This window comes from Geotrypetes seraphini, chromosome 1, assembly GCF_902459505.1.
Source record: "Geotrypetes seraphini chromosome 1, aGeoSer1.1, whole genome shotgun sequence".
Taxonomy (NCBI): domain Eukaryota; kingdom Metazoa; phylum Chordata; class Amphibia; order Gymnophiona; family Dermophiidae; genus Geotrypetes; species Geotrypetes seraphini.
In genome coordinates, this window is record NC_047084.1 from 530,869,124 (window position 1) to 530,881,724 (window position 12,601).

Below are 12,601 nucleotides of genomic sequence, written 5' to 3' on the forward strand. Positions count from 1 at the left end.
AGACCCGGAATTACAATGTGACCCATAAATATGATGTGACCCTACTCCCGACTCAAAAGTGTGTGCACTCACCCCTGACCCAGAATTTCGGTGACTACTTTCCTCAGCCTCAAAAATGTATTGGCATTTTAGTTCGCCTGGTATGTTGTTTGTGCCTGTACCCTCCCCCGACTTACCTAGTTTAAAGCCCTGTGGAGTAGGCGGGCTAGGCGGTGTCCAAGGACATTCTTCCCTCTTCTGGTTAGGTGTAGTCCGTCGTGTCCCTGTAGTCCTTGCAATGCTTCTCCATGGTGCAGAAACCCGAAGTTCATCTCCTTGCACCATCCTCGCAGCCAGTCGTTCACCCTCTGTATTCGATCCTCTCTGGCTCTGCCCTTGCCCCTCACTGGGAGAATCGAGGAGAAGACTACCTGCGCATCATTGATCACAGTGGTGGTTTGACAGCAGAGACCAAGCGTCGATTAGCATTGGGGCGTCCAGCCATGTTGAGCTTGGAGCAAATATGGAAGTGGAAGGATGTCTCAGTTACCATCAAACAAAGACTGATCACTGCCATTGTGTTCCCAATCGCGACATATCGCTGCAAGACATGGACACTCATGAAAGCAGATAGAAGATAAATTGACGCCTATGAGTTATAGAGTTGGAGAAGACTTCTTCGAATCCCATGGACAGCTAGGATCACCAACAAAGATGTTCTTGATCATATAAATCCAGAGTTGTGCCTGAAAGGCAAGATAACAAATAGAAACTGATCTATTTTGGACATGTGATAAGGGTGAATTTACAAGAAAAGGAGGTGCTACTCAGAATGGTTAGTGGTAAAAGGAAGCAGGGGAGACAAAAGGCCCGTTGGCTGGATATCATCAAGAATGGCATGGGAATGAACATCAAGCAATTGAAAGAAGCTGTAGAAAACAGGAAAGCATGAAGAGGTCTGGCCTATACAGTATCCAAGGGTCGGCATGACTGAATGGATAGTAGTAGTCCTCTAAGAAAAATGTGTAAAAGAGGTCAATAACTCATTTTCAAAATTCATCTATCTGGACGTCCAGGCTATTGTTCATCCAGATCACCAGGACCTCTATCTTTATATCACATTTTCGACTAAAATTTCATCCGTCCCAAATGCCTAGAACAAGAGGGCCAATCTTGTAATGGACTGGCCACTCAGACATGGCAACAGAGCAATAGAGCACCTTACAGGTCACTGCTGTGAACTTCACAAAAAGGGTGCCAGATAAACATCTCACCAGAACTCCCTTATAGGTTATGGTGAGCCCCCCAACCCATTAAACCTACCTGTCTACAACCACAATAGCCCTTATGGCTGCAGATAGCACCTATATGGCAGTAGAGTAGGGTTTTGGTGGGCGCACATGTTCCACCATAAATGTAGTGATTAGATTTGCTTATTGGCCTGGGTCCTCCTCTCTATGGTTCACTAGCCCATCCGTCAGGCTATTTAAGACGCCTGTGTGCAACTCTACTAGGCTTTCCTATACCAGGTGATGATGTTCTGGAGACACGTGTGTACTTCCTTATTCTGATCTTTGTGTGGGGCATGAGGGAGTCAGTGAACACTGGGGAAGTGTGTGTGGGTCTTTACTTTGTATCTGCAGTGGTTGAATAACTTTTTTGGTACTTATACCTGTTTTTACATCATCTAACTTAAGTTTCATCCAAGATGTCTAGTAAAATAGCAGATTAACCCTGCAGGACTACTTAGGCCCTCTTTTACTAAGGTGCACTAACCGATTAGAGCATGCTATATGCTAAAGCATGCATGTTAGTCTATGGATGTGTTAGTGTTTAGTGTGTGCTAATTCAATTTGCGCATGCTAATCGGTAAGTAAAAAAAGGGGTAAGTCTAGGTCAGCCCCCATCCAACCCACATATTGCTCCAACCACTCCTCCAGATATACCCTTTCTGCTCTGAGCGCATAGCGGCATTCAGAGACATAAAAGGTCCTGCAGCTCATTCAGAAAGTTGGTTTGATTATTGGCATTTGGGTGACCTGTCTTTTAGGTCGTTCAAGTGCCGATTTGGCCTGGTTTATAGATGTGTTAGATCCTCAGACTGCTACATTTCATAACACTGTTTTCCATGATAGGTGTAAAATTAATGAAGAGGTGACAACCTCAGCAGCAGTATCAAAACATAAACGTAAGAAAGTGGTACTTAAAGAGTTGCAAAATGCATAATTAAGAGGGCAGAAAAAATAGGTACTTCCAAGGTGCAATACACAAGGAGGTTGGATGCCAATTGTTGGAACAACAGTATTACATACAATTACTGGTGAGTCGTTCTCTAGAATTCCAGAGACAGATTGAGATAAGACAGTATATGTAGATGGAATTGAAAGCTCATCAGCTGACTGCAAAGGAACCTGACAAGTGTGTACAGTTCCCTTATGCACTGGTTTTATATATGTTGACAAAGGTTCATACAGTAAGGGCTCCTTTTATCAAGCCGCGCTAGCGGTTTAACGCGCGTAATAGTGTGCGTTAAACCGCCGGCAGCGCTAGTCGCTACCGCCTCCTCTTTTAGGCCAGCGTGGGGGTTAGCGTGTGATGAAAAGTCACGCGCGTTAACCCCGCTAGCGCGGCTTGATAAAAGGAGCCCTAAATCTTTGGGTCGTAAACCCTTCCTCAACAGACAACAATAATATTGCTGAAGGATTCGATTCCAGACCTTGGCAATTTTTATGGATATTTTTTGAAACAATAAGAAGTTGTTAAATTTGAACACCTTAGAACAGGGCACAATTTGGCTCTGCGTGACATAAAGGCTCTCTTGGCCAAACTGATAAGCTATGCAGCACAGGATATTTTTGTCTGTGCCAGACTGGGACAGGTGACCCTGCCAGACTCCCAATACAATGGAGCTACCGTCAACAAAATTTTGTTAATTTTTTTTTCTTTGAAAGACAGCACTGAAGATTTTGAATAAATTGCACGATCTGCCTGATGATGTCACATTTAATGCAAATTCCTATACATGTGAATTCCACAGGATACTGTTTTGAAGTTATAAAAGACATTAGAGGAGGATTATAGTGAACAAAGGATCTCATTGAATTTCCTCTTGCATTAGCTGAAATGGTGTTAGATGTGATGGGGAAAAAAAAAAATCTTCAAACACATTAAATTGCTATGGGAGTGTTATGGCTCCATTAGTTGCTGCTTTGTATACCTGCAATGTTGGAAGAAAATATGTTGTATCACTCTACAGTACTTAGTTCCCCCTCATTTTGATTTTGAAATGATTCATGGCTGATATATATATATATATTTGTTTGCATTTGGAATGCTTCCAATGAATTGTTATTAGAATTTGTTAGTTGGCTGAATCAAATGGATTCTAATGTATGGTTTTGAATATCCTGTCAACAGGCATTGATTGAATTTTTGGATATCTTGATAATCAAGTAGGGGGAGCCAAGATTCAAACATCATTATGCCAGAAGGATGTGAATTGCAATAATTATTTGATTTTTTTTACCGTTTTTATCCTTGTAAGCTGAGAACAAGTTTATCTATAAACCAATATTGAGGTTCTGACTTGTATGCTCTACATTGGATGGCTTTAGATTAACTCCCTCCTTTACAAAGCCACACTAGCGTTTTTAGCGCTGTCCATGGAGGTAACAGCTCAGACGCTCATAGGAATTCTATGAGCTTTGGAGCTGTTACCATGGCGGCCAGTGCTAAAAATGCTAGCGCGGCTTTTTAAAGTAGGGGATAAAGTCAGTGGAATGCCCCAAAATTGTCTTAAGAGGAGTTACACTCTGAGAACATGATCATAAGAACATAAGCAGTATACAAGAAAGGCAAGTGTGATTCATCTCACAATGGAACCACCTAAGTACTGCAACCCTGGACGAACTAGCCCCAGAAAAACTCAAAACCAAAATCCACAGAAAATCAGACAAGTGGTTCGACAACGAACTACTCCAACTCAAAAGACAATGCAGACAACTAGAAAGAAAATTGAGAAAAAACAGCCAAGAATCCACAAAAACAGCATGGATAGCAACAAACCGAAAATATAAACAAGAACTGAAAGAAAAAAGAAAGACATACTACTCAAAACAAATAGGAGAAGGACCCCAAGACACAAAAAAGCTATTCCAGCTACTAAAAGTTCTCACAGACACCACACCCTACATAGCCAACAGCAACCCCACCCCTCCTTCAGCCACCCTCTTAGCCACATACTTCAAAAACAAGATCGCAAACATCAGAACCACATTCAACGGAACCCCCTCACACATAGAGACCTCATTTCCCCCCACAGATAAAGAACAAATCGCAGCAGATAGAACTTGGTCCCATTTCTCACCCATACAATGGTCAGACTTTAATTATCTATATAATAAATGCAGCCACGCAGCCTGTGACCTCAGTCATTGCCCCCCATACCTACTGAAAACCTCAAGTACATTATTCCGTTCCCTGCTTCTACAGTGGATACAATCTTTACTATTAGAGGGTCATTTCCCACAAGAACTCAGCGAAATCATCATAACTCCGATATTAAAAGACCCCAAAGGAGCAACAGACCAACCATCCAACTACAGACCCGTAGCGTCAATCCCACTGTATGTCAAGCTGATGGAAGGCCTCATAGCCAAAACACAATCTACTCCACCCTACACAGTCAGGCTTCAGAGCCAACCACAGCACAGAGACTCTACTAGGAACACTAATGGACACTGCCAGACAATACCTCTATACAGGCAAGAAAATCCTGCTCATACAACTAGACCTTTCTGCAGCCTTCGACCTGGTTGATCACGGCATTCTCATACAAACTCTAGACTCCTTTGGAATCTCAGACAAGGTACTTTAATGGTTCAAAGGCTTCCTACAATCTAGAACCTACAGGGTTAAAATGAAGCAAGAAAAATCAGAACCCTGGTTCAACCCCTGCGGAGTACCCCAGGGATCACCCCTGTCACCTACACTATTCAATATATACATAGCCTCCCTCAGCTTCTACCTAGACAAACATGGCATAACCTCATACAGCTATGCAGAAGACATCACTATCCTCCTCCCCTTCGACCACCCAGAACCCGCCATGACAAGCACAATACACAGAACTCTCAAAACAGTAGCAACATGGATAACAGAGCACAAATTAAAACTTAACCCTGACAAAACAAACTTCATCCTCCTAGAAAACAATAAAACTCCTACCTTAACAAATCTAGTAATAAACTCAATCTCATACCCTATTCAACCCATACTAAAACTTATGGGAGTACTAATTGACAGAGGCTGTACCATGGAACCACAGATCAACAAGGTAATAAAAGCTTCATTCGTGACAATGAGAAATCTAAGACAAATCTGAAAATTCTTCGACAGGAAACAATTCCTACTGTTGGTACAATCCCTTATCCTTAGACTAATAGACTACTGCAACATACTTAACCTCCTATGTACAGAGACCATGATAAAACAATTACAAGCTATACAAAATACAGCCCTAAGACTCATCTACTCATTGAAAAAATATGACCACATCACAGAAGCATACCATGACTCTCACTGGCTCCCAATACAGGCAAGAGTACACTTCAAATTCTACTGCCTACTATTGAAAGCCATTAACGGAGAAAGCCCAACCTACTGGAATAACCGACTAACTCAATCCTCCTCATCCAGGCACAGGAGAACCCACTCATTTTTCACACACCCACCATCCAAAAATGTCACCAAAGCAGCTAAACTAGACAGACAAATCACCATTCTGCTGTCATCGACCACAGACTACAAAACCTTTAAGAAAGATAATAAACCCTACTCTTCAAAAAATACATAAACCTATCTAACACGACCAGTTCCTACCTAAACCCCACTTCTAATTACCCAACTATTGCTAAAATGCCTCTATTTACCCATCATTTACCACCGTAAGATCTCGATAACTCTTTGGTAATTCTTATTACCCAACATTTATCACCTTAAGATAACGACAACTCTTTGGTAATTCTTATGTAACTCTTATGACATCTCTTATGCTATTCCTGTAAATTTTTATGTAAACTTTTTATGTAATCTCTGAAAACCTTTATGTAATCCGCCTTGAACTGCAAGGTATTGACGGAATAGAAATCACTAATGTAATGTAATGTAATGATGTCCAATACAATCAAACAAGTCTTTATTGTTAAAAGTAATGGCATTTAGTCCCAACAAGGATCCAAGTTTCGGCAGCATAAACTGCATTTTTCAGGGACAAATAGATTTGCTAAAAATTAAAGCATAGAGAAACACAGCTAAAATACAAAAATAAATGCTAAAACATTTAAAAATAAAACCATCGATAATGTAATAGGTGCATCTAGATTCCATGGATAGTTATAGATGAAAGATGAAGACACAATTCCCACATGCTTTGATATTTCAAATAATAAAACTAAAATACAGTATAGAACCATATCTAAAAGCAGAATTCAAATATTAAATACATACAGGGTCATTTCATAAATAATGCACACTATTTTTTTTATTTTAAATGTTTTATTTTTTTTTTTCAAGTATTTCTTTACAATCCTTCAATATAGTCTATCTGCTTTGCAATGACCAAATCCCAACATACAGGAAGCTTCATTATTGCATCCAAGACACCATTTTTGTTCAGTTGCTGAATGGCTCGGGTAACAGCGGAAGAAAGCTCTTTCAGAGTTGCAAAACAATGTCCATGCATAGGTTGTTTCAACTTTGGAAACAGGTTGAAGTTTGGTGGACTCATGCCTGGACTGTAGGGAGCATGAGGTAACACCTCCCAGTCGTATTCGTGTAGCTTTTCAATGACGACATTCCCTATGTGTGGGAAAGCATTATTGTGAAGAAGGAGTGGCCCAGCCAAGAGCAACTGAGGTTGGGTTTTGTGCATTTTTCTGCATATTTTTTGCAAAAAATCATGATAATACACTGCTGTGACAATTCTTGTTCAAGAGCATCAGCCACGAGTTTCACATATCATTCATCGGTTGTTGATTTCAGCCTTCCTGGTCTTACATCATCATCTATGCTCACACGACTACTCCGAGAAACTGTACTACGGTCCACTGTTAACTCACCACAAACTTCATATAACACACTGTGGATTTCTGTTGGATTTTTGCCATGTAGAGTTTCAATCTTAATGTACGACCTCTGATCATCAACACACAGTACCCAAGACACCTGCAGCCTCCATTTCCCACACTTGTCACAGTCATACTATGTACACTACAGAGCTCCTAAGCACATGTCCTGCACTGAAGTGAAAGTGAAACAATGTTTAATGCAACTGCATCATCTACTCCCCAATGTTGCCAACCTGTGCATTATTTATGAAATGACCCTCGTATAACAAAATGTGAAAACATGTAAAGAATTTTTTGTGCAGATGATGACTTGGGAACATAAAACAATGATATTAAGAACAAAAGGCAAATACTAACATATCTGATTGGAACATAAGAGTTGCCGCTGCTGGGTCAGACCAGTGGTCCATCGTGCCCTTAGGTCAAAGACCAGTGCCCTATTTGAGTTTAGCCTTACCTGCGTAAGTTCTGGTTCAGCAGGAACTTGTCTTGAATCCCTGGAGGGTGCTTGCCCCTATAACAGCCTCTGGAAGAGCGTTCCACATTTCTACCACTCTTTTGGTGAAGAAGAACTTCCTTACACTTGTACGGAATCTATCCCCTTTCAACTTTAGAGAGTGCCCTCTCGTTCTCTCCACCTTGGAGAGGGTGAACAATCTCTCTTTCTCTACTAAGGGCTCCTTTTACTAAGGTGCGCTAGCGTTTTTAGTGCGCGCTGAAGATTAACACATGCAAACCCCGTGTTAAACAAAAAATACTTTGCCAGCTATGCTTGAGCCAGTCAAAAATAGACTGGTTATTCATTGTTGGCCACTGGAAACAGCCCGGCATTGAATTTCTGGGCTCTGTGCTGACCATGGGAGTCAGTCAGCCTCCCTTCTGCAGTCTGAATATTTGCCCCTATGATTTTTAATATATTGTAGGGTTAGTTCCTGAATATTTATCTATTTTGTTTGGCCCATTGTTGAAATCTAGATTTATTCCCTTTATTGGTTCATTTGATTTGCAGTTTCCTAATCCAAAAGGTTTACGCTCTAAGGTGATGTTTGTAGCCAGGCAAGATTATCAGGCAGTTCAAATACGGAATTACTTAACTGGGTATATTTGAGCCAATCCTTATTACCTACAATTTTGTAAGATGCTAAAATCTCCCTTTTTTTATTACTATTTATAAAACTAATTGTCTGTTGGTTCAAATTCTTTAGCTTTAAATTTCTGTAATTTGCTTTAGACTTTGCAATCTGTTTGGAACTCATACAGATATAGAAATAAAAACTTCTGTGTTAATAGTTAGCATGTTAATAGTTTTCATCTCATCTGTCAAGTACTACAGATGTGCTGGTAATACAGTGAAGCCAATCATCTTTCTATCCTGCTATTCACAATTACTCCTATTCTCCTCTGAAATAGTATTACTAACTGTTCCAAATTACACATTACTTTTATGATGGGACAAAGACAAGAGCAAACATTTGCTGAGAATTAATTTTGAGACTATTGTATGTTGGGCCTGAGTTGGCAGCTATACAAGGGGCGTAGGCCCTTGTTACTGTGACACTGTAATGTTTATTTGAGCTAATTTACAACGATGAATAATGACTGCAAATCATTTTGTTTAATTGGTTCAAAATGAAGAAGAGCTTTCTGTTTATTAATGAGGTTAAAAATGTAGGTTATTAACCTTAGGAGAAAAGACATTCCCCTGTATTAATTATAATCCCGATTTCATCATTGAGTAATTTTGTGCTGGTTGGTTGTTTTACTTACCAGAAGAACTTAGCCCTAGCCCTGAACCTAGAAAATTATTTCAAAATGAGTATAGTTACTTAAACCTTCAAGATTCCTATGATCCTCCTTTCAACATTTTCTTTATACATCATCCTTGGAAATCATTTTCACACGTCGGGCCCCTACAGTATGGAATTCCCTACCACCTCATATCAGAGCGGAAAAAAATTTAGGAAAATTTAAGGGTAATCTAAAGTGCTACCTCTTCCGAGATGCATATGACTGAATAGACTTGGAAACAGCCAAGGTTGTTTAATAATCTTTATTACCTAGTTTCCCTATTGTTGCTTACCTTTTTATGTTTTCTTTACTTTTAAATTGTAGTTCTCCCCACTTTCCTATTGTCTTATGTTTGTGAAGTATTGTCTAGTACAGGGGTGCCCACACTTTTTTGGCTTGCAAGCTACTTTTAAAATGACCAAGTCAAACTGAGCTACCAACAATAAAATTGTAAAAAACACAAAGTACACTGTACACAGAGAAAATGTTAATTATCATTTGTATTCGGGTGTTTTTTCAGAGGTCAAGGAAGATGACGTTAAATTATGCAATGTCACCTCAGTAACAACTATACAAAAATAGACAAATATACCCCCTCTCCTTTTACTAAACCTCGATAGCGGTTTTTAGCGCAGGGAGCTGCACTGAATGCCCATCGCAGCTCCCGATGCTCATAGGCTCCCTGCGCTAAAAACCACTATCATGGTTTAGTAAAAAGGGGCCATAGTGGAAAATATAGACAGTAGATATAAATTCTCAAAACGGACACATTTTGATCACTAAATTGAAAATGAAATTATTTTTCCTACCTTTTTGTCTGGTGATTTCATGAGTCTCTGGTTGCACTTCCTTCTTCTGACTGTAAATCCAATATTTCTTTCTTTCTGCCCCCCCCCCTTTTCTTTCTGTTTCTCTTTCTTTCTCTCTCCCCTTTGCCTGCCTGCCTGTCTTTCTCTTTTCCCCTGTCCCCCCAAGCCTTTGTACTGATTTCTCCACTTCCCTGATTCTTTCTCTCCCCCTGCCCACCCCCCCCCCAGCCACCATGCCGATTTCTCCTTGCTTCCCTGAGCCAGGCCTGGCATGTAAAAGCACCGGACCCAGAAGCCTTCACCTCTGACGTCAATTCTGATGTCAGAGGTGAAGGCTTGTGGGCCCGGCGCTTGTATGTGCTTGGAGGCAGGAAGAACAATATCGCAAAGGGAATGTGATCGACTCGCATTGCCTTTGCAATCTACTGGTCAATCGTGATCGACCATTTGGGCACCCCTGGTCTAGTAGGTACTTATTTATTCATTGTTTCCCCCTTCTTAATACAAACTGTAAAACACTGATTTGCATTTTATCAAAATTTTAATAAACTTGAAACCATTAATGCTGAACAGCACTTATGTGACAGAATCTAACAACTTTATCTTTTATGCCTTATGTAACAAAATCAATTACCAAAGAGTAGAGGAACTGGAATGTTGAGACAGGAATCTCTTTGTTTCTGATTAGTTTACTGTTTAGTAGCAACCATTAATGGCTAGGAAATCATTGTTACCTATAAGCATCCTGAAACCGGTCTGACAAAACGACTTTTGAAGCCACTGAAATTATTAAAAAAACACTATACATTGTGAAAATCCAAACCACTGTAGAACTTGAAAAAGAAAAGGCCACTCTGGTAAAGAATGGTTGACCATAAATATCATTGTGTTGGGCCGACTTCAATCACAGATGAACAGGCCAAACTTGTACAAATTTTGTTTAACTTAACAATTAAAATAATTCTTGCTCACTGGAAACACTTTTCAAGAGTTGAATACTTGGAATGGTGGAATTTAGTAAGTCTAACTGCTAAGTACGAGAGAGTGTTTGCGGAAAGAAAGGGATGTTTGCATATTTTTTAAAAAGTTTGGAATCCCCTCACAAAATATAACGACATATCACATTTAAAATTAATATATATTTTTGTGTGTGTGTGTGTGTGGGGGGGGGGGTAATGTACATCCATGCTGGTAGTTTTCTTATGTTTAGGTATGTTTAATCTTAGGGCTCCTTTTACTAAGCTGCGTTAGGGCATTAACACGAGGAATAGCATGCGCTAGAATGCCGCACGCGCTAGACGCTACCGCCAGCATTGAGCTGGCGTTAGTTCTAGCCGCGTAATGCAGGTTTAGCACACGCTAAAATCCTGCGTGCGCTAAAAATGCTAGCGTATCTTAGTAAAAGGAGCCCTTAGTGTCAACATTATTTGTATACTGATTATTGTAATTAATCTGTTTTGCCAATCATTTCTGTGAACTGTTTGAGTCATGACTTGTTTATATTTGAAATTATTAATAAAATATATTGAACTTAAAAAAAAAAAATCAACATAATATATATTTTTTCTAACCTGGAGAGTTTATGCTAATCATAATATCTTCGAAATTAAAGTACTTCTCGTTTTTTAATGCGCTGACTAGATCATGGCTAGAGTCTTCAACTTAATGCAGGGCATTAATTGACAAGAATTTCCTCAATATCCTGTCATTTTTATTTAATTGAAATGTGTGAGAAACTTTTTTTTTTTGTTCTCTTTGTGTTTGTCAATCACCCATTTAATTTGTTTTAGGATTCCAAATTATTAAGGTCAATAGAATAAAAAATGTTATTTTCTTAAAACTTACTAGCAAGCTTATACCAAGATATCAAGAGTAGCCTCCAGGCTTAGATTTTTTTTTTTTCTTCTTTTTTAACATTAGAAGACCGTGGTTTTAACCCGCTTAAAAGCCCGCGAGTTAAAATCACGTGCTTGCACTGTGGGGAAGGGTGGGAGTCGAGGCAGGCAGGCGATCGAAGCAGACTGTTGTTTGGGGCAGGCAGGCAGGCGTTTGGGGCAGTGGGAGAGTCCGGGAGAGTCGGGGCTGCAGGAGGTTTTTGGGGCTGTGACTGTTTTTTTTATTTTTTGCTTTTTTCATCAGGGCGGCAGGCAGGAGACGAGCATGGGGCAGAGCGGGCAGGAGAAGAGAGCAGGGCGTGCAGAGAGCAGGGCTGGAGAGTCATTTTGGTCCCCAGCAATTGCTTCTTCAGTTGATCGGCCAGCCCAATCAGATCAGATTGATTGTGTTGTGAATCGCGTCCCTGCCTATTTTGCATGCGTTTTACCTCATTTGCATGCACGGATTCGAAGCGGATTGCAGTAGAGGTAAGTGAATCTAGCCCTAAGTGACTTGCCCAGGGTCACAGGAAGCACATTAAAGGTCTTCCTCTATTTAGCTATTCTGTTCCTCACCATCCACTCAGATTTAATCTACTGAAATGGATCAGAGAGGATTGACAATTTATTTTGCACTCTCTTTCTGAAGTGAAGGAAAAATCTCCATTGCTTGTCAATATGAATTTAAACAACAATAGACTGAAGTGTGTGTGCCTTTTAAGAATCAGCTAATTTCATTTAAAAAAACCCAAAACAACTCACTGGCCTCTTTGACCTTATGCTTGGTTGTGAAGATCACAGAACAATTTATTTATTTTATAGGGAGACAGGAAAGGACACCACCAAAAACCAAAGCATTTCTCCTACTCACAGCTTAAACTCCTGAGTTCATGATAGTATTCCTAATGCCAAATGAAAGATTGATACAGAATCAATAGCTCAGTTAGTTTAAAAAAAAAAAAAAAAAAGGACAGACTACTTTTCCAAATCAAATCTTAATCCTGCCAGTTTTTCTTTTAAATGC

At 39.9% G+C, this 12,601-nt stretch overlaps 1 protein-coding gene across 1 annotated transcript in view; it reads left to right on the plus strand.

Annotated features, from left to right (window-relative positions):
• Positions 1 to 11,951, plus strand: part of LOC117352556 — a 35,434-nt gene extending 23,483 nt beyond the window's left edge. The window contains exon 2 of the mRNA XM_033929041.1: positions 11,843 to 11,951. The gene's annotated coding sequence lies outside the window, so the exon portion shown is untranslated. The remainder of the gene's footprint in view (positions 1 to 11,842) is intronic.
• The last annotated feature ends 650 nt before the right edge of the window (positions 11,952 to 12,601 follow it).